Raw genomic sequence first — 23,576 nt, 5'->3', positions numbered from 1 at the left:
AGACCTTGGGTAATTGAGATGGCACAGTAGGGAGATTAGGGGGAATATCTGGGAAGTAGGCTGAGACAACTCTATCCCCTGGAGAGATGTCTTCCGTAGGGATCTTCTTGTTCTTCTACCCTCTTGGTACCTTTTTCTTTGTTTCTTTTGAGGTTGCCTTCCCCTTGGTGACCTCTTTTTCTAAAGGAGCTGTGGTGCTGTCTTCACCTGCCTCTAGAGGTTTAGGTTCCTCCAACTTTTCCTTGAGCTGTGGCAACTGCTATTTTCCTTGTTTGTCAGTTAAGGGGATCTCAGAATGAACTGGTTGTGCTTCAGTGCTTGTTTCCTCCTTCAGTGTCTCATTATCATTTGTGCTTAGTTCCTTGTCCTCTTGATCTATTTCTTGTGAGAGTTTGAAAACATTGAAGCTGAGTCGTTCATCATGGATTGTCAATATTAGCTCCCCTTTCTCTACATCAATAAGTGCTCTGGCCGTAGCTAGGAATGGTCTTCCCAATATGATTGGATGAGTGTGACTCTCTTCCATGTCCAGAATGACAAAGTCTGTTGGGAGAAAGTACTTCCCAACTTTTAGCAACACATTTTCCACCACTCCTATTGCTTGCTTTTGAGTTTTGTCAGCCAGTCTGATAATGACATCTGTGGGCATTATCTCATTGATCTGCAGCCTCTTCACCGGGGATAAGGGCAGTAAGTTGATGCTGGCCCCTAAATCACATAGTGCTCTGTCGAACATGTTTTCACCTATGGCACAAGGTATATGAAAACTTCCTGGGTCTCTTCTTTTTGTAGGCAACTCAGGTTGAATAAGGGCACTACATTCCTTGTTCATCACTATAGTCTACCCTCCCTTGAGTGAGCTTTTCCTGGGAAGAAGTTCCTTCATATACTTGATGAATGCAGGCATTTGTTGAATTGCCTTGATGAATGGTATGTTCACATGCAGAGATGCAAACAAGTCTAGGAACCTTGAATATATTCTTTTTCCCACAGCACCATTGAGCAGTTGAGGGAATGGTGCATAGAGCTTCAGCAGCTCTTGTTGTGAGATTTCTGGTTCTTTGTGATCTCTATCCTCCTCCTTTGTTGAGTTGTCTTCAGGTTGTTTGCACACTTTGCTTTGCTTGTCTTCAATCTCTTGATCACTTGTAGTGACCATTTTGCAATCTTCCCATCTTACTTTTTTTGCTTCTCCCTTGGGGTTTTTCTCCGTGTCACTTGGAAAGCTATCAGTAGGTTTGGGAATCTTCTCAGCTAAATATCCCACCTGAAATTCCAGCTTCCTGATGGTCTCTCCCTGGTTCTTAATATTGGCTCGCACCTCCTCTTTGAACACCTTATTTTCTTGAATCTCTTGGCATATTCCTTCAAGTAAGGCTTCAATCTTAGAGAGCTTGTCATCAATTGATGAGTGATTCGGAGCAGACGTGCTGTTTTGGTTTTGATAAGTATGTGGAGAAGTGTTGTTGTGGGGGTGTTGAGATGTCCTCTGGGTGAATTGCCTTTAATCTTGCTCACTTCCCCACCCAAAGTTTGGGTGATTTCTCCATCCAGGGTTGTATGTCTTGGAGTATGGATCATAGTTTTTCCTTGGTGAATTCCCAATGTAGTTGGCTTGCTCTTGACTCCCCTCTGCTTCTTCATTCACTCCTTCTTGGATTGTTGATGAAGATGAGATTGCTGCTACTTGGTTCCTCTCCATCTTCTTGGTGAGGTCAGCCAGCTGTTGGGTAATGAGCTTGTTTTGGGCCAACAGAGCATCTACATTGTTTAGCTCCATCACTCCTCTTGTGTTCCCTCTTTCAGAAGCATAGAAGTAGTCGTTTTCTGCTACTGTTTCAATAACATCTATGGCTTCCTCAATGGTCTTCTTCTTGTTCAAGGATCCTCCAGATGAATGGTCTACTGCCTTCTTTGACTCATAAGAGAGCCCTTCATAGAAAATGTGCAGCTGGACCCATTCGTTGAACATGTCAGGTAGACACTTCTTTGTTAAGTCTTTGAACCTCTCCCATGGTTCATACAGAGTCTCACCATCTTGTTGCCTGAAGGTTTGAACCTTAGCTCTCAGCCTATTGATTCGTTGAGGAGGGTAGAATCTTGCTAAGAATTTGTTCACCACATCCTCCCAAGTTGTCAAGCTCTCCCTTGGGAAGGATTCCAGCCACTTGGCTGCCTTGTCTCTGAGTGAGAAGGGAAATAAGAGCAGTCTATAGGCGTCAGGATGAAAACCATTAGATTTTACTGTGTCACATATTCTCAGGAAGGTGGTCAAATGTTGATTGGGGTCTTCTTGAACACCTCCTCCAAACGAACAGTTATTCTGAACAAGGGTGATGAGCTGTGGTTTAAGTTCAAAGTTGTTGGCATGGATTGTTGGCTTTTGGATGCTACTTCCACAATTGCCTGGGTTTGGATTAATGTAAGAGCCCAAAACTCTTCTATCCTCCCCAGCATGATTTGCTCCACCTCCTCTGCCATGGTTGTGAGTCTCTTCTTCATGATGATTTTCCATGTTTTCTTCCATGTTTGGTTCAAAGTATTCCTCAAACTGTTCCTCCTCTTCTTCAGCACCAACTACTCATTTTTCTTTTGCCTCCCTCCTTAGTCTAAGGAAGGTTCTCTCCGGTTCAGAATCAAAGGAAGTTGAAGCCCCGCTTCTTCTCCCTGTCATACAACCAACAAGTACAAGCAGAGAAAATAGGTGCAGACAGTATTTGTGTCAGAATTGCTGTTAGTTGTAGGTGATGCAATATATCAAACAGTTAGTGAGTTAGCAAACAGAATTGAAAATAACAAAGGAAAAACAAAAGAGTAGAGGGAGAAGGGAAGAAGTATAACTAAAACAAAAAGTAAATAACTCAAACAGAAAATGAAATTCACAAAATAAAATGCTCGATCTAGTGATCTTCCAATCTAATCATTGTTGATGCACAATCAATCCCCGGCAATGGCGCCATAAACTTGATGCACGGAAAACTTGTCTCTCAACAAATCTCCCTTCGGCAAGTGTACCGAAGTTGTCTTCAAGTAAAAACTCACAATAGAGTGAGGTCGAATCCCACAGGGATTGATTGATCAAGCAACTTTAATTAGAAGAATGTTCTAGTTGAGCGAATCCAGGATTTGGGTTGAGAGTTGCAGAAAATAAAATGGCGGGAATGTAAATAACAGAAAAGTAAATGCTAGAATTAAAGGACTGGAAGTAAATGACTGAAAATAAATTGCAGAATTGTAAATGGGAATGGGAGATTTGCTCATAAAAGTAAATGGCAGAAATTAAAGAGAATGGGTAAGATCAGAGATGGGGAGTTCATTGGGCTTAGGAGATGTTGCAATTCTCTGGATCAAGTTCATTTTCATCTCTTCCTCAATCAATGCACTCATTGATCTCCTTGGCAATCTTAAGTGATTGAATTACAATTTCTTGCAATTCAATCTCTCAAATCTTGATCAATAGCCAATTCCTTGGTCAATTGCTCATGAGAAGAGATGAAGTATGGTCACTGATTATACCACATGCATTTCCCAAATCAAGTATTGAGAGGGTTATAGTCACATACCCATCCAAACCCAATTTGGTCCAGCATGAGAAAGCATTCCTAGCTTGATCTCTTCATTCCTCTTTCAAGGTTCAAAAGAGATCCAAGTTTGAATAGCTTCTCTTCCAAGATAACTACTCAATTGGATGAAGATCGAAAGCTTTCAAGTAAAATCAAGAGGAAAGATAGAAGAAGAATAATGAAAATTAGTATTGATCCATCAAATTACAACAGAGCTCCCTAACCCAATGAAAGGGGTTTAGTTGTTCATAGCTCTTGAAAATGAAAACAAAGATGGAGAATACATCATAAAACTAGAATTTGCAAAGAAAGTAAAATACAGAGAGTAGTTCTCTTTTTCCCAGCCTCCAGAGTTACTTCTCAATTCAAAGCTACTCCTATATATACTGCTCTTCTTAGCTTCTAGTGTGATTCTTCAAGTCTTGGGCCTTTGGATCTTGAGTTTGAAGCAGTTCCTTTCTTTATTTGGGCTTGGCTTTACTTGCAGAGAGAAAGTGCGAAGTGGGCGGAGACTTTAGTTCAGGACGTTAGGGGTGTTAATATTTAGTGAGACTATAAGTTCGAGAACGTTAGTGCCACTTAACATTGTCACTAACGTTCCAATGCACCCCTTTGCCTCACGTTAAAACCCACGTTAACTAGGTTAACGTGGCTTTTAACGTTGCCTTGTTAATCCTTCGAGAACGTTAATGACACTCAACATTGTCACTAACGTTCCAGTGTGTCCCTTCTTGTTTCACGTTAAACCCCACGTTAACTAGGTTAACGTGGCTTCTAACGTGGTCTTTGCCAACCTTCGAGAACGTTAGTGACACTCAACATTGTCACTAACATTCCAATGTGCCCCTGGGTCTCACGTTAGAGTCCACGTTAACTAGGTTAATGTGGCCTCTAACGTAGCCATCTTTCGCCATCCCAACGTTAGTGACAATGTTGAGTGTCACTAACGTTGGCTCATCCTTCATTCCTCATCGTTAGCTTCCACGTTAGTGACAATGTTGAGTGTCACTAACGTTGTCGACAACTCTTCATCCTTTACGTTAGTTCCCACGTTAACCAAGTTAACGTAGGAGTTAACGTGGTACTTTGCACCATAGGCCAACGTTAGTGACAATGTTCAGTGTCACTAACGTTGGCTTCTCTTCCCCCTTTAACGTTAGAGGCCACGTTAACTAGGTTAACGTGGCTTCTAACGTGGCCACTTATGAGTAATTGCCAATGTTAGTGACAGTGTTAAGTGTCACTAACGTTGGCTCAACTTCTCTTCTCCACGTTAGAGTTCACGTTAACTTAGTTAACGTGACTCTCTAACGTGGGCATTGATGGCTTTTTGAGAATGTTATTGGCAATCACTTTTCTCATTAATCTTGCAAGTTACCTCCCCTTTTCTTGCTTGCCTTTTGGTCCTGAAATCAAGCAATAAAGTGCATCAAAGCTCTAGTCCAAGTCATGAGTAATGCAACATAATATTTGTTACTAAACTTATGAAAAATCCTCATGAAATTATGTAAAATGCACAATGTATGCTTGAATCAAGGCATAAGTGAATATTTACCCAAAACTAGCTTATTTCCTAAAGAAATGTATGAAACTATCCTAAAAACAGTAAAGAAAAGGTCAGTGAAATTGGCCAAGATGCCCTGGCATCAGGGGGGCACGAATGGGTAGGGTTCGCGTGACAGGGGGTTATGGAATTTGAATCCACGCGATCGCGTGGGGCACGTGGTCGCGTTGCTGGGGTGAAATGGGGGTCGACGCGATCGCATGGAATGGGTAAAAGGGTGAATGGCGCGGTCGCCTGAGGCATGCGACCGCGTCGCTGGAAATTGTGTTAAACGCATGATTCTAGCGTCGTTTCAGCGCAACTCTCTGTCTCCTTTGGGGTGGTGTGCAATCCACGCGACGCGATCACGTCGCTCACGCTGTCGCGTGGGATTGATGTTGTGCAAGGGACGCGATCGCGTGGATGGCGCGATCGCGTGGGTCGTTTTGTGCAAAACGCACAATGGCCGCACGATTCATGCCTGACTCTCTAGACGTTGGGGATTTATGCCGATCTCCAGATCATGCGGCCACGTGAATGACGTGGACGCGTGGGGAGTGTTTTTCGCAACGGACGCGATCGCATGAGCAATGCGGTCGCATCGCACGCCCTTTTTTTTATGCAGGTTTGCAATTATGCAGTATGCAATGCGAATGAATAATATTCAGGTTCAATTGAAAAGGATAATAAAAATAAATAACACGAAATAAAACTGAAAAAGAAACGACCATACCATGGTGGGTTGTCTCCCACCTAGCACTTTTAGTTAAAGTCCTTAAGTTGGACATTGGATGAGCTTCCTGTTATGGGGGCTTATGCTTAAATTCATCCAAAAATCTCCACCAATGCTTGGAATAATGCTAATAGCCTCCGGGGTCCCAAACTAGGCATGTAAAGCTTCTGAGCAGCTTCAAACATGTTCTCAGGCTTCTGAGGTGACGAATGTCATAATAGATTCCAGGATCCCAAACTTTGCTTTTAAATCCGCCTTTGTCTTGATCTATATTTTTCCATCTAGGCGGTTTTGAAAGTAGATTCTCACCAAGATAACCAAACGTTTTCCGAGATCCATTTGATAGATCATGATGCCAATCTGCACACTTCGAGTTGAAGCGTGGAACCTTATTGAACCTTGTGCACCAGTTCTGAGCGCGAGCCATTTCCCTCTTACTCTTAAAGCCGCAGAGAGCTCTAAGCTGGCCATCTGTTTCAAGCAAACCATATTCAAGTGGGAAAATAAAGCTAAGGGTTAAGGATTGTACCCACTTGAAGCTTGTATTGGGTGGTAATGGCCTTGGGATAGGTGTTTCTAGTGGTTCTGTAAGTTCTACTCCCTTCTGCTCTTCTGTGAATTTCTTCACTTCCTTGCAGACTTCGTCAATTGAATCCATGTCAAGATCAAAGCCTTCTATGTCTTTGATACATGCGAAATTGTTACTCTGAGGTTGTAAAATTTGTTGTTCGTTCTCTCCCTGGCATGGCGCCAATAACTGGTGCACAATACCATGGTCCAAACATAACTTCACAACTTCGCACAACTAACCAGCAAGTGCACTGGGTCGTCCAAGTAATAAAACCTTACGTGAGTAAGGGTCGATCCCACGGAGACTGTCGGTATGAAGCAAGCTAGGGTCATCTTGTAAATCTCAGTCAGGCGGATATCAAATGTTTATAGAGTTTTCGAAAATAAATAATAAATAAATAGAAAATAAAGATAGAAACACTTATGTAATTCATTGGTAGAAATTTCAGATAAGCGTATAGAGATACTTTCGTTCTTCTGAACTTCTGCTTTCCTGTTGTCTTCATCCAATCAGTCCTACTCCTTTCCATGGCAAACTTTATGTAAGGGCATCACCGTCGTCAATGGCTACATCTTATCCTCTCTGTGAAAATGGTCCGATGCGCTGTCACTGCATGGCTAATCATCTGGAGGCATCACCGTTGTCAATGGCTACATCCCATCCTCTCTGTGAAAATGGTCCGATGCGCTGTCACTGCATGGCTAATCATCTGGAGGTTCTCGATCATACTGGAATAGGATTTACTATCCTTTTGCGTCTGTCACTACGCCCAGCACTCGCGAGTTTGAAGTTTGTCACAGTCATTCAATCCCTGAATCCTACTCGGAATACCACAGACAAGGTTTAGACTTTCCGGATTCTCATGAATGCCACCATCAATCTAGCTTATACCATGAGGATTTTGATTAAGAGATCCAAGAGATAATCATCCAATCTAAGGTGGAACGGAAGTGGTTGTCAGGCACGCGTTCGTATGGGAATGATGATGATTGTCACGTTCATCACATTCACATTGAATTGCGAATGAATATCTTAGAAGCGGAATAAGTTGAGTTGAATAGAGAAACAGCAGTACTTTGCATTAATTCGTGAGGAACAGCAGAGCTCCACAAATCTATGGAGTGTAGAAACTCTACCATTGAAAATACATAAGTGATAGATCCAGGCATGGCCGAATGGCCAGCCCCCAAACGTGATCAATATGATCTAAAGATGAACTAAAAATCATAAGATGATCCGAAGATGTAAATACAATAGTAAAAAGTCCTATTTATACTAAACTAGTTACTAGGGTTTACAGAAGTAAGTAATTGATGCATAAATCCACTTCTGGGGCCCACTAGGTGTGTGCTTGGGCTGAGCTTGAAGTTTACACGTGCTTAGGCCCTTTTGCGTAAAGTCCAAAAATGTGAATTTAACATAAAAACTAATAAAAATATCCCTAAAAGTAACTAGATCCTACTAAAAACATACTAAAAACAATACCAAAAAGCGTATAAATTATCCGCTCATCACAACACCAAACTTAAATTGTTGCTTGTCCCCAAGCAACTGAAAATCAAATAGGATAAAAAGAAGAGAATATACTATAAATTCCAAACTATCAATGAAACATATCCCCAATCAGATGAGCGGGACTTGTAGCTTTTTGCCTCTTGAATAGTTTTCGCATCTCACTTTATCCATTGAAGTTCAGAATGATTGGCATCTATAGGAACTCAGAGTTCAGATAGTGTTATTGATTCTCCTAGTTCAGTATGTTGATTCTTGAACACAGCTACTTTATGAGTCTTGGCCGTGGCCCTAAGCACTTTGTTTTCCAGTATTACCACTGGATACATAAATGCCACAGACACATAATTGGGTGAACCTTTTCAAATTGTGACTCAGCTTTGCTAAAGTCCCCAATTAGAGGTGTCCAGAGTTCTTAAGCACACTCTGTTTTTTGCTTTGGACCTTGACTTTAACCGCTCAGTCTAAAGTTTTCACTTGACACCTTCACGCCACAAGCACATGGTTAGGGACAGCTTGGTTTAGCCGCTTAGGTCAGGATTTTATTCCTTTAGGCCCTCCTATCCACTGATGCTCAAAGCCTTGGGATCCTTTTTATTTACCCTTGCCTTTTGGTTTTAAGGGTTATTGGATTTTTCCTCTTGCCTTTTGGTTTTAAGAGCTTTTGGCTTTTTCTGCTTGCTTTTTCTCTTTTTTTTTTCGCCATTTTTTTTTCTGCAAGCTTTTGTATTCACCGCTTTTTCTTGCTTCAAGAATCATTTTTATGATTTTTCAGATTATCAAATAACATGTCTCCTATTCATCATTCTTTCAAGAGCCAACATATTTAACATTCTAAGACATCAACTTCAAAAGACATATGCACTATTCAAGCATTCATTCAGAAAACATAAAGTATTGTCTCCACATCAAAATAATTAAACTAAGTTCAAGGATAAATTCGGAATTCATGTACTTCTTGTTCTTTTGTAATTAAAACATTATTCCATTTAAGAGAGGTGATGGATTCATATTCACTACTTTAAGGCATAGACACTAATGATCATGTAATAAAGACACAAACATAGATAAACATTTAACATAAGAAAACGAAAAATAGAAAGTTTTAAGAATAAGGAATGAGTCCACCTTAGTGATGGTGGCATTTTCTCCTTGAGGAACCAATGATGTCCTTAAGCTCTTCTATGTCTCTTCCTTGTCTTTGTTGCTCCTCTCTCATTGCTCTTTGATCTTCTCTAATTTCATGGAGGATGATGGAGTGCTCTTGATGTTCCACCCTTAATTGTCCCATGTTGGAACTTAATTCTCCTAGGGAGGTGTTGATTTGCTCCCAAAAATTCTGTGGAGGAAAGTGCATCCCTTGAGGTATCTTAGGGATTTCTTGATGGTGAGCTTCCTCATGCGTTTCTTGAGCTCCATTAGTGGGCTCTCTTGTTTGCTCCATCCTTTTCTTAGTGATGGGCTTCTCTTCCTCAATGGGAATGTCTCCTTCTATGAAAGCTCCAGCTGAGTAACATAGATGGCAAATAAGATGAGGGAAATCTAGCCTTGCCAAGGGGGAGGACTTTTCGGCTATTTTGTAGAGTTCAAGGGAGATGACTTCATGAACTTCTACTTCCTCACCAATCATGATGCTATGAATCATGATAACCCGATCCACAATAACTTCAGATCGGTTGCTAGTGGGGATGAACTCCAATCATCCTCTAGCCACAGGCTTAAGGTCCAGTCTTCTAAGTTAAACCAGTTTGCCTTTTGAGTCAATCTTCCATTGAGCTCCTTCCACACATATGTCCATGAGGACTTGGTCTAACCTTTGATCAAAGTTGACCCTTCTAGTGTAGGGGCGTGCATCTCCTTGCATTATAGGCAAGTCAAACGCTAACTTCACATTTTCCGGACTAAAATCTATGTATTTCCCCCGAACCATGGTGAGATAATTCTTTGGGTTCGGGTTCTTACTTTGATCATGGTTCTTAGTGATTCATGTATTGGCATAGAACTCTTGAACCATTAGGTTGCCGACTTGTTGGATGGGGTTTGTTAGAACTCCCCAACCTCTTCTTTGGATTTCATGTCGGATCTCCGGATACTCATTTCTCTTGAGCTTGAAAGGGACCTCGGGGATCACCTTCTTCTTGGCCACAACATCATAGAAGTGGTCTTGATGAGCTTTGGAGATGAATCTTTCCATCTTCCATGACTCGGAGGTGGAAGCTTTTGTCTTCCCTTTCCCTTTTCTAAAGGATTCTCCGGTCTTGTGTGCCATCATTGGTAATGGAAAAACAAAAAGCTTATGCTTTTACCACACCAAACTTAGAATATTGCTCGCCTTCGAGTAAGAGAAGAAAGAATAGATGAAGAAGAAGAAGAAAATATGGAGGAGAGGAGGGAGAGGTGTATTCGGCCAAGAAGAGAAGAGATGGTTGTGTTGTGTGAAAATGAGAAAGAATGGAGGGCTTTATATAGGGAGGGGAGGGGGGTTAATTTCAGCCATATAGGGTGGGTTTGGGTGGAAAATTGATTTTGAATTTTGAAGTTAGGTGGAGTTTATGAGGTAGGTTTATGGGGAAGAGTGGATGGATGTGAGTGGTGAAGTAGTGATAGGGAAGAGAGATTGAGGTGATTGGTGAAGAGTTTTGGGGAAGAGTGTTTATTGGGAAGAGAGGATGAACATTGAGAAAAGGTAAGAGAGTGAGTGGTGGTAGGTGGGGATCCTGTGGGGTCCACAGATGCTGAGATGATCCTGTGGGGTCCACAGATCCTGAGGTGTCAAGGAATTGCATCCCTGCACCAATTAGGCATGTAAAATGCCTTTGCATGCAATTCTGGCGTTTAAACGCCGAATTGATGCTTGTTTATGGCGTTCAGCGCCAACTTTCCTCAATCTGCATTCCTGGCGTCTGAACGCCAGGATGCTGCTTGTTTCTGGCGTTCAACGCCAGATCCATGCTCTGTTCTGGCATTGAACGCCAGCCAGATGCTTCTTACTAGCGTTTAAACGCCAGTAAGCTCCTCCTCCAGGGTGTGCTGCTTTTTTTTTTTTGCTGTTTTTGATTTTTCTTCAATTTTTTCAGTTGTTTTTGTGACTCCATATGATCATGAACCTATGAAGACATATAACTAATAAAAAATATAATTAAATAAAAATTGGGTTGCCTCCCAACAAGCGCTTCTTTAATGTCAATAGCTTGACAGTGGGCTCTCATGGAGCCTCACAGATGTTCAGAGCATTGTTGAGATTTCCCAACACCAAACTTAGAGTTTGGATATGGGAGTTCAACACCAAACTTAGAGTTTGGTTGTGGGCTCCCAACACCAAACTTAGAGTTTGACTGTGGGGGCTCTAGTTGACTCTGTTTTGAGAGAAGCTTACTGTGCCTCTTTTCCATGTTTACAGAAGGATGTCCTTGAGTTTTAAACTCAAGGGAGTCCTCATTCAATTGAAGGACTAGTTCACCTCTGTTAACATCAATCACAGCTCTTGCTGTGGCTAGGAAGGGTCTTCCAAGGATGATGGATTCATCCTCATCTTTCCCAGTATCTAGGATTATGAAATCATCAGGGATGTAAAGGCCTTCAACCTTTACTAATATGTCCTCTACTTGTCCATAAGCCTGTTTTCTGGAATTGTCTGTCATCTCTAATGTGATTTTAGCAGCTTATACCTCAAAGATTCCCAATTTCTCCATTACAGAGGGTGGCATGAGGTTTATTCCTGACCCTAGGTCACATAGAGCCTTCTCAAAGGTTATGGTGCCTATGGTACAAGGTATTATGAACTTTCCAGGATCCTGTTTCTTCTGAGGCAATCTCAGTTGATCCAATGCATTTAGTTCATTGGTGAACAGCGGAGGTTCATCTCCCCAAGTCTCATTACCAAATAGATTGGCATTCAGCTTCATGATTGCACCAAGGAACTTGGCGACTTGTTCTTCAGTGACATCCTCATTCTCTTCTGAAGAGGAATACTCATCAGAGCTCATGAAGGGCGTAAGGAGGTTTAATGGAATCTCTATGGTCTCTAGATGAGCCTCAGAGTCCTTTGGTTCCTCAAAGGGAAACTCCTTATTGATCACTGGACGTCCGAGGAGGTCTTCCTCCTTGGGATTCATGTCCTCCCCTTCCTTCTTGGATTCGGCCATGATGGTTATATTAATGGCCTAGCACTCTCCTTTTGGATTCTCTTCTGTATTGCTTGGGAGAGTACTAGGAGGACCTTGTTTCATTCATGAAACTCACAGTGGCCTTAGATAGATCAGAGACTAAGTTTGCTAAATTAGAGGTATTTTATTCAGAGTTCTCTGTCTGTTGCTGAGTGGAAGATGGAAAAGGCTTGCTATTGCTAAACCTGTTTCTTCCACCATTATTAAAGCCTTGTTGAGGCTTTTGTTGATCCTTCCATGAGAGATTTGGATGATTTCACCATGAGGGATTATAGGTGTTTCCATAGGGTTCACCCATGTAATTCACCTCTGCAATTGCAGGATTCTCAGGATCATAAGCTTCTTCTTCAGAAGATGCCTCTGGAGTACTGTTGGATGCAGCTTGTATTCCATTCAGACTTTGAGAAATCATATTGACTTGCTGAGTCAATATTTTATTCTGAGCCAATATGGCATTCAGAGTATCAATTTCAAGAACTCCCTTCTTCTGAGGCGTCCCATTACTCACAGGATTCCTCTCAGAAGTGTACATGAATTGGTTATTAGCAATCATGTCAATGAGTTCTTGAGCTTCTGCAGGCGTTTTCTTTAGGTGAATGGATCCACCTGTAGAAGTATCCAATGACATCTTAGCTAATTCAGACAGACCATCATAGAATATATCCAGGATGGTCCATTCTGAAAGCATGTCAGAAGAACACTTTTTGGTCAGTTGCTTGTATCTCTCCCAAGCTTCATAGAGGGATTCACCTTCCTTTTGTCTGAAGGTTTGAACATCCACTCTAAGCTTACTCAGCTTTTAAGGAGGAAAGAACTTGGCTAAGAAAGCCGTGACCAGCCTATCCCAAGAGTTCAGGCTATCTTTGGGTTGAGAGTCCAACCACACTTTAGCTCTGTCTCTTACAGCAAATGGGAAAAGCATGAGCCTGTAGACTTCAGGATCTACTCCATTAGTCTTAACAGTATCACATATCTGCAAGAATTCAGTTAAGAAGTGAAAGGGATCTTCAGATGGAAGTCCATGAAACTTGCAGTTTTGCTGCATCAGAGAAACTAATTGAGGTTTCAGCTCAAAATTGTTTGCTCCAATGGTAGGGATGGAGATGCTTCTTCCATGTAAATTGGAATTAGGTGCAGTAAAGTCACCAAGCATCCTGCTTGCATTATTATTATTTTCGGCTGCCATCACCTCTTCCTGTTCGAAAATTTCTGTAAGGTTATCTCTGGATTGTTGTATTTTAGCTTCTCTTAGTTTCCTCTTCAGAGTCCTTTCAGGTTCAGGGTCTGCTTCAACAAGAATGTTCTTGTCCTTGCTCCTGCTCATATGAAAAAGAAGGGAACAGAAAAATAATAATAATAGGGATCCTTTTTACCCAGGTATAGAGGTTCCCCTGTGTGAGTAGAAGAAGAAAAGAATGTAATGTAAAGAAAGGAAGAAGAGAAAATTCGAACACAGATGGAAGAGGGGGTTCGAATTTGGGTGAGATGAAGTGTTAGTAGGTGAATAAATAAATAGAAGGAGATGAGAGAGAATGAGGATTTTCGAAAATAAAATTTTGAAAAGGAGTTAGTGATTTTCGAAAATTAGGAATGAAATCAAATTAAAATTAAAAATTGAAACAATTAGTTAATTAAAAAGAATTTTTGAAAAAGAGGGAAGAGATTTTCGAAAATTAGAGGGAGAGAGTTAGTTAGGTAATTTTGAAAAAGATAAGAAACAAACAAAAAGTTTATTAGTTAGTTGAAACAAATTTGAAAATCAATTTTGAAAAGATAAGAAGATAAGAATTTAGAAAAGATATTTTAAAATCAAATTTTTGAAAAAAAGATATGTTTTAAAAAGATATGATTAAAAGGATATGATTTTGAAAAAGATAAGATAAAAAGATCTTTTTGAAAAGATATGATTGAAATTAGTTTTGAAAAAGATTTGATTTTTAAAATCACAATTAATGACTTGATTCACAAGAAATCACAAGATATGATTCTAGAACTTAAAGTTTGAATCTTTCTTAACAAGTAAGTAACAAACTTGAAATTTTTGAATCAAAACATTAATTGTTGAGGATATTTTAAAAAATTATAAGATAAAATTAAGAAAAATATTTTTGAAAAATATTTTTAAAATTTTCGAAAATAAATAAGAAAAATGAAAAAGATTTGATTTTTGAAAAAAGATTTTGAAAAAGATAAGATTTTTAAATTGAAAATTTGATTTGACTCATAAGAAACAACTAAATTTTAAAAAGTTTTGAAAAAGTCAATCCAAATTTTTGAAATTTATGAGTGAAAAAGGGAAAGATATTTTTTTTTATTTTTTAATTTTTAATGATGAGAGAGAAAAACATAAAAAATGACTCACAACATGAAAATTATGAATCAAAACACATGATGCATGCAAGAACACTATGAATGTCAAGATGAACACCAAGAACACTTTGAAGATCATGATGAACATCAAGAACATATTTTTGAAAAAATTTTGATGCAAAGAAAACATGCAAGACACCAAACTTAGAAATTTTTCATGTATAGACACTATGAATGCAAGAATGCATATGAAAAACAAGAAAAGACACAAAACCAGAAAATATGAAGATCAAACAAGAAGACTGGCCAAGAACAACTTGAAGATCATGAAGAACACTATGAATGCATGAATTTTCGAAAAATGCAAAGAATTTTTAGAAAAAATGCAATTGACACCAAACTTGAAATTGACTCAAGACTCAAACAAGAAACACAAAATATTTTTGATTTTTATGATTTTATGATTTTTTTTCGATTTTTCGAAAATTAATGTGAAAAAGAAAAATAAGGATTCCAAAATTTTTAAGAAGAATTCCAGGAATCTTTCAATATTAGCCCAAAGCTCCAATCAAAGGGTTGGACATGGCTTAATAGCCAGCCAGCTTTAGGATATAAATCAGGCATGCAACAGCTGATATTCAAATTAACTTGCCTCTATGCTAATGGTTGGAAGCCCCTATCCAAAAGAATTAGACCTGGCTTTACAGCCAGCCAGGCTTCAACATGCTTCATGAAACATTAGAATTTATTCTTAAAAATTTAAAATAATTTTTGAAAACAGATGAGATTTTTGAAAATTTTTTTAAAATAAAACAAAAAGAAAATTACCTAATCTGAGCAACAAGATGAACCGTCAGTTGTCCAAACTTGAACAATCCCCGGCAACGGCGCCAAAAACTTGATACATGCGAAATTGTTACTCTGAGGTTGTAAAATTTGTTGTTCGTTCTCTCCCTGGCATGGTGCCAATAACTGTTGCACAATACCATGGTCCAAACATAACTTCACAACTTCGCACAACTAACCAGCAAGTGCACTGGGTCGTCCAAGTAATAAAACCTTACGCGAGTAAGGGTCGATCCCACGGAGATTGTCGGTATGAAGCAAGCTATGGTCATCTTGTAAATCTCAGTCAGGCGGATATCAAATGGTTATGGAGTTTCAGATAAGCGTATAGAGATACTTTCGTTCTTCTGAACTTCTACTTTCCTGCTGTCTTCATCCAATCAATCCTACTCCTTTCTATGGCAAACTTTATGTAAGGGCATCACCGTCGTCAATGGCTACATCTTATCCTCTCTATGAAAATGGTCCGATGCGCTGTCACTGCATGGCTAATCATCTGGAGGCATCACCATTGTCAATGGCTACATCCCATCCTCTCTGTGAAAATGGTCCGATGCGCTGTCACTGCTTGGCTAATCATCTGGAGGTTCTCGATCATACTGGAATAGGATTTACTATCCTTTTGCGTCTGTCACTACGCCCAGCACTCGCGAGTTTGAAGTTTGTCACAGTCATTCAATCCCTTAATCCTACTCGGAATACCACTGACAAGGTTTAGACTTTCCGGATTCTCATGAATGCCGCCATCAATCTAGCTTATACCACGAGGATTCTGATTAAGAGATCCAAGAGATAATCATCCAATCTAAGGTGGAACGGAAGTGGTTGTCAGGCACGCGTTTGTATGGGAATGATGATGATTGTCACGTTCATCACATTCATATTGAATTGCAAATGAATATCTTAGAAGCGGAATAAGTTGAGTTGAATAGAGAAACAGTAGTACTTTGCATTAATTCGTGAGGAACAGCAGAGCTCCACACCTTAATCTATGGAGTGTAGAAACTCTACCGTTGAAAATACATAAGTGAAAGGTCCAGGCATGGCCGAATGGCCAGCCCCCAAACGTGATCAATATGATCTAAAGATGAACTAAAAATCATAAGATGATCTGAAGATGTAAATACAATAGTAAAAAGTCCTATTTATACTAAACTAGTTACTAGGGTTTACAGAAGTAAGTAATTGATGCATAAATCTACTTCCGGGGCCCACTTGGTGTGTGCTTGGGCTGACCTTGAAGTTTACACGTGCAAAGGCTTCTTCTGGAGTTGAACGCCAGGTTGTAACGTGTTTCTAGCGTTTAACTCCAGACTGCAGCGTAGAACTGGCGTTCAACGCCCTTTTGTGTCATCTAAACTCGGCCAAAGTATGGACTATTATATATTTCTGGAAAGCCCTGGATGTCTAATTTCCAACGCAATTGAAAGCGCGCCATTTTGAGTTCTGTAGCTCCAAAAAATCTACTTTGAGTGCAGGGAGGTCAGAATCCAACAGCATCAGCAGTCCTTCTTCAACCTCTGAATCTGATTTTTGCTCAGGTCCCTCAATTTTAGCCAGAAAATACCTGAAATCACAGAAAAACACACAAACTCATAGTAAAGTCCAGAAATGTGAATTTAACATAAAAACTAATAAAAACATCCCTAAAAGTAACTAGATCTTACTAAAAACATACTAAAAACAATGCCAAAAAGCGTATAAATTATCCGCTCATCAGTCTTCCTCGTCACTTAAGTCATAAACGGGAGGTTGAGAGAAATCTACCTCCGCATCGTCTTCGTATTCAATTGGGGAAGACTCTTCGATCTCAGAGAATTCACTTGCGGATGCAAGTTCATTACTAGGAGAACTTGACTCGTGACTATCATCATCAAGGAAACTTGCTTCTTGGAGTATTCCGTCTAGTTTCTCATAAAAGACTTGCCTTGGGGGTTGTGTACTATCCTCCTTAGCATCAATTGTAACGTCCTTGACAGAATTTTCCACAACTCTGGATTTCCATGGAGGCTCAGCGTCTCCTAGGTCTTCAACCAACTCTTCTTCTTGTATAATGACAGCTTCCTCTAATTGTTCCAGTACGAAGTCATGCTCTGTTCTGTCCACTGGAGTTTCTAGTATCTCCTTCATGCTACACTCATCATTAGATTCTCCACACGGAGTTGTGGGAGGTCCTTGAATGTTCGAACGTCTAGAAGATAATTGACTTATTGCTTGCTCCAGTTGATAAAGGGTTGTTTGAAGTTGATCTACTGTTTCCTTGAGGCGAACCTCTGATTCTCGGGGTGATGGATTTGGACGTGGTACATTGAGAAGTGGTGGTGTTTGGGAATAATTGGATTGGAATCGGGGTAAATGAGGATCATATGGTGGCGAATGGTGAAAAGGAGCTTGTGAGTGTGGTGGTTCGTAGTTGTGTTGAGAGGATGGTCCATAGGCATGGGGTGGGACTTGTTGGTAGTTACAAGGTTGTCCACTATATCTATCAGCTTGGTATGCATTGTAGAATGGTCTTTGTCCATGATATCTTGGAGGGTGTTGTTTCCTAAAGGGTTGATCAGATCCTCTTGGCTCCATCCATCTTTGATTGCTCTGACCTTGATGCATGTTCCTATTATAACTTTCACTCCTTTCAATAATATTAGAACCAAACTCAAAGCGAGAGGGGTGAGGATTCATAGTAGCTAATGGAAATAAGAAGAGAAAAATAAAGATAAATAAACAAGTAAAAGAAAAATATTTACAATAACCAATAATAAGGCACACATTTGCAATTCCCCGGCAACGGCGCCATTTTGACGTTAGGATTTTTGCTAGTAAAGAATTTTGTAAAAATAGTTGCGTTGTAGATATAGTTTCTAAACCAACAAAAATCCCTTCGTACAAACGTTTTGGTTGTCACAAGTAACAAACCCCTAAAAAATTGATAACCGAGTATTTAAACCTCGGGTCGTCTTCTCAAGGAACTGCAGGGAAGTATGTTCTTATTATTGGTTATGAAGATTGTAAATTGGGGTTGTGAAGATGAGGAACAAGTAATTTAAATTGCAATTAAAATAAGTAAAAGATTGTAAAATGAGTATGTAACTGTAAAACACACTTTTGGCAAGGTATGAGAAATTGGAAGTCCTATCCTAGTTACCCTTATCATTGATGATGAAAATTGAATCTTAATTCCACTCAATTAACCTTTGCTAGAGCAAGGGAAGGTCAAGTGACTAATTAGTTTGATCCTCAAATTCTAGTTAATCCCTAAGGAAAGATTGGGATTATTGAAGTTCAATTCAATTAGCAAAGATAACGATTATCGATCACGTTAAGTTTGATAACTCCTAAGTTACTGATTTCTTAACCAAGACCAAAAGGGGAAAAATAAATCTACTGGAATAAAAATGTCTTCAGATTGGAAGCAACAGTAATATAAATAAAAGAAAGCAATAATAAACTGAAATACCTCAAATAACATTAATTCAAAAGAATAATCTGTAATATAGAAGAATTCATAAACTAAATCGAGAAGATAAATAAAAAGGAATATTGAACCTGATAAAAAGAGATAATCCTGAAAGCAAAAAAAATCCTAATTCTAAATCCTAAAAGAGCGAGGAGAGAACCTCTCCCTCAAAACTACATCTAATTCATGAATACTAACTAATTGGAGACCCTTCTAATGGATGCATTCCCCCACTTCATAACCTCTGATCTGTGCCTTCTGGACTTGGAATTGGGCCAAAAAGGGCTTCAGAAATCGCTGGGGGTGTTTTCTGTAATTTCTGGTGCGTGGCCTCAGTAACGCGTCCGCGTGGGTCACGCGGTCGCGTCGTTTGGAGTTTTCCTTGTCACGCGGTCGCTTCAGTCATGCGTTCGCGTCATACGCGTTTCGCTCATGGCGCGCGGTCGTGTCAATCATGCGGTCGCGTCACTACCATTTCGCGCTGGCATGCGGCCGCGTCGTCCATGCGATCGCGTCGCTGCCAGTTTCTTCAAAAACTCCGTTTTATGCTTTCCTTCCAATTTTGTATGTTTCCTTTCCATCCTTTAAGTCATTCCTGCCTTAGAAGATCTGAAATTACTCAACACACAAATCACGGCATCGAATGGAAATAAAGGGTAATCAAAATAATTATTTTTAAGCATAGGAAACATGTTTTTCACATACATCACATAATAAGGAAGGGAAAGTAAAACCATGCAATTAATATGAGTAAGTGGGTGAAGGATTGAATAAATCACTCAATTTGAGCACAAAATATATCATAAAATATGGGTTTATCAATGAGCCCTTCTTGTTCAAGAGATGTCCAGATGGAATGATCAGAAGGTGTGTGCCTGAAAATGAAATGAGAGGCATATTGTAGCATTATCTTAATTCAGCTTATGGTGGACACTTTGGGCCAGAAAGAACAGCTGCTAAAGTGCTTTAAAGTGGATTTTATTGGCCAACCATATTCAAAGATGCTAGAGCATTTGTGCACCAATGCAAAGAATGCTAAAGAGCTGGAGGAATAATAATGAGGAATGAAATGCCTCAAAACTTCATTCTGGAAGTGGAGCTATTTAATCTCTGGGGCATAGACTTCATGGAACCGTTTTCCCCATCATATTCCTTCAAATACATACTGGTAGCCATGGAATATGTCTCCAAATGGGTAGAGGCCATAGCAACAACTACATGTGATGCATCAATTGTTCTTCAATTTCTTAAGAGACACATATTTACCAGATATGGGGTGCCTAAAGGCCTTATTAGTGATGGTGGCAACCACTTTTGTAACAGACAAATGGAAAAGCTGCTCCACAAATATGGAGTAATTCATAAAGTGGCCACACTATACCACCTTCAAACTAATGGCCAGGCTGAATTGGCAAACAGGGAGCCAAAGAGAATCCTAGAAAAGACGGTTGGGGTCACAAGAAAAGACTGGGCAAGAAAATTGGATGATGCTCTATGGGCATATAGAACCGCATTCAAAACCCCAATTGGAAAGTCACCCATCCAACTGATTTATGGCAAATCCTGTCACCTACCTGTAGAGCTCAAACACAATTCTTTTTGGGCTACTAAGCTCCTCAATCTTGACTCTCAAGTAGCAGCAGAGAAAAGGCTATTACAACTCAATGAGTTAGATGAATTCAGATTGGAATCTTATGAGAATGCTAAGATATACAAGGAGAGAGCTAAAAGATGGCATGACAAAAAAATTTCAAGAAGAGAGTTTGAGCCAGGGCAACAAGTGCTATTATACAACTTTAGGCTCAAGATTTTTTCCTGGAAAACTCAATTCTAAATGGACTGGCCCTTATCTGGTGACTAAGGTTTTTTCATATGGAAGCCTTGAACTTCTGAATAAAGCTACAAAGGACACATTCACACCAAATGGTCACAGATCTAAGCATTACCTGGGAGGGATTTGGAACAAGGAGGAGAGCATTCATAAACTGAGATAAATTAGAATGGAGGATGTCAAGCAAATGACGATAAAGAAGCGCTTGTTGGGAGGCAACCCAACCATAGGTAACGTTCTTTTCTTAGTTGTTTCAATAAAGAGTTAAGAATTTCCTGTATTTTAAGGAGTTAAGTTTGGTGTTACACACCAAAATGAGTATAAAAAGGGTAAATGTGTGAATTTAAGTTTGGTGTTCCACCATAGATTTCAAAGAAACACAGAATAACCCTTCAAAGAGAATCTTGAGTCAGAAACTCCAAAACAATCAAGGAAATTTCTTGACAGTTGCTCAAACTTTTGGTTTAGAGCTAGCTTTTCTTTAATAAAAGTACAAGGGTTCATGTATGTGATTAATCCGCTGCATAATAGACATTGTCAAGGAACTAAGTTTGGTGTTCACATACCAAAGTAAGTTCAAAAGACTACAAATATTCATGCATGCTAACCATCTTTCAAGTGCTTGGGGGACAAGCAACTTCCACTATCATTGCAGAAAGTCATTCAATTTCTTAGAAGGACTATGCATCATCACTAAGAAGAATACAAAAGCAAAAGAGGATGATGAAAGGCTAAGCAGGAAGACACCAAGAGGTTGTTTTGTTGCCTATCTATTTTTGCTTTGAAGTGCTCTAAATTGGTAATCTAAATGTACCCCTGTTGATTAGTTTAAGTTGTTTGCTTTCTGTTTGTTTACTGTCTTTTAATTGTCAATTAAGTGTGCTAGTCTAAGTGCTTGCTGCATTTTCATCCTGCTTGAATATATGCTTTGTCCCCTTTGCATGAATAAAAGAAAATGATTTTGAAACAGAAAAAGTAATAGTCCAATTTGACAGAAAGTAGAATAAGGTTCAGTGGGGGTATATGTTTGATTGTTTAGCAGGTTCACTAATAAAGACGAAGGGTAGAATGTCCCTTAAGTATGAATTTAGTTGCTGTATGTAAAATATTTGTTAATAAATCTCCTTGAAAGAAAGAACAAGAAAGAAGAAAAGAAACAAAGAATAAACTAGACACCAATAGCTCAACCCTTAAGACACATGCCTGTGGTGCTTTTGTACTAGGATCTGCTTGGATAATTAGGTTCTAAGGAGTGTTTTAACACTTGGTAACTTGGGTTAACTAACCCAGGATTATCAACCGAAAGTCCACTATCAAGAGCAACCTAGTTACAAGGCATTTAGTGACCCAAAGAAGTGCTAGGTATCAATGTCTCTAGAATTGAATTGTGAGCCAAGTGTCTGTGGTGTGTATGTGCTGGGGAGAGGCTTGAGTTAGTAGGTCTGAGGGGTGCTTCATCAAGTAAAGAATAAGTTTCTAAGCTAAAGAAAAAGCAAAAATCAAGCATCAAGGATCAGTGAATAACAAGGTTTCATAGTAGCACTAAAGTTAGCACTTAAAGGGACATCTCAAACCTAGAAACCAATAAAAGTTGAGCTTCAAATATATCCTGCATGAAACCCCATGAACATGAACTGAGTGCTTTCAAATAAGGACATATATTCCTCTATGTTTTCATTCATTCTTCTCATGTTTTACTCCTTGCTCGGGGACAAGCAAGATTTAAGTTTGGTGTTGTGATGACAAGTCATTTAAGGCTAGTTTCACAAGTTATTTTTCATTAGTTTTCATTAGGTTTCATGCACTTTCTTGAGCAATAAGTAAGTAATTGGATTAGAAATTCATGCATATCTTGATTCAATCAAACATGGTTATTTATGTGCATTTTCATGAGGTTTATGCAAGATTTAATTGATTGTTATGAATGCTGCAAAATCTTGTGATTTGGCAAGGCTTTGATACATGTGTTTGGTTGATGATAGGTGAAGAGAAACAGAGGAATGGCAAGGAAGAAGCAGAGAAGGTAACATTGGAGCCAAAGATGGCTCACCAACATTACCTCAAACGTTGATGAAGAGGAAGAAGGTGCAACATTGGAGCCAAAGTTAGCCTCCAACTTTGCCTCAAACGTTCCCATCTTAAGGTGCAAAGTTGGAAACAAAGTTGGCCTCCAACTTTTCCTCCAATTATCATGCTCAAGAGGGCAACGTTTGAGCCAAAGTTGAACCTCAAATACTACTGATAAACCACTATTTTATGGTTTATCTTGTGCTAATTTGAGTGGTTTTTATCAAATCTCTGCTCACTTATTCATATAATTTGCATGGTTTTACAAATCCTTCCTAATTCTGTGATATAGTTGAAAATATGTTTCCTGGGCCTTTAAACTGTCAAATTTTATTATCCTTTATTACCATTCGATGCCGTGATTTGTGCGTTAAGTATTTTCAGGCTTTATAGGGTAGGAATGGCTTAGAAGATGGAAAGGAAACATGCAAAAATGGAAGGAGCACAAGAAATAAAGGAGATAACCAGCGAGAAGCGACGTGCACGCATGGTTCACGCGTGCACGTGAATTGGAGTTTGCACAGCGACGCGTGCGCGTACCTGACGTGTACGTGTGACACGCGAAGATGACCAACGACGCGCACGCGTGACTAACGCGTACACGTGACGTGCGCAACCTGCAGAAATTGCAGAAAACGTTGGGGGCGATTTTGGGCTGAGTTTGGACCCAGTTTTCGGCCCAGAAACACAGACTAGAGCCAGGGGACAAGTAGAGACTCAACACACATTCTCATTCATATAGTTTTTAGTATTAGATTTGAATCTTAGAGAGAAATCACTACCTCCTCTAGGTTTCTTCACATTCATAGATTTCTAGTTTTTATGCTTTTTTATGCTTTTGATTTGGATATTGAGAAGAGTCACTACCTCCGTTGGGATTTATTAATGCAAAGAACTACTTTTACCTTTAATTACTTTTCAATTATTATTCTATTTAATTTATCATGTCTTCCTCTTATTCCCTTTATATATCTGTGAAA

The 23,576-nt window shown here is 39.5% G+C and overlaps 1 non-coding gene across 1 annotated transcript; it reads left to right on the top strand.

The window, feature by feature from the left end:
• Positions 1-1,970: 1,970 nt before the first annotated feature.
• Positions 1,971-2,074, top strand: LOC148564888 (small nucleolar RNA R71). The gene has a single exon (XR_015884681.1). It is a non-coding gene; the product is annotated as a small nucleolar RNA R71 (small nucleolar RNA).
• Positions 2,075-23,576: the final 21,502 nt, after the last annotated feature.

This window comes from Arachis ipaensis, chromosome B5 (genome assembly GCF_059453495.1).
Source record: "Arachis ipaensis isolate K30076 ecotype BB chromosome B5, ASM5945349v1, whole genome shotgun sequence".
Taxonomy (NCBI): Eukaryota; Viridiplantae; Streptophyta; class Magnoliopsida; order Fabales; family Fabaceae; genus Arachis; species Arachis ipaensis.
Note: the sequence above shows the minus strand (reverse complement) of the source record. Positions and strands in the feature narration are given on the sequence as shown.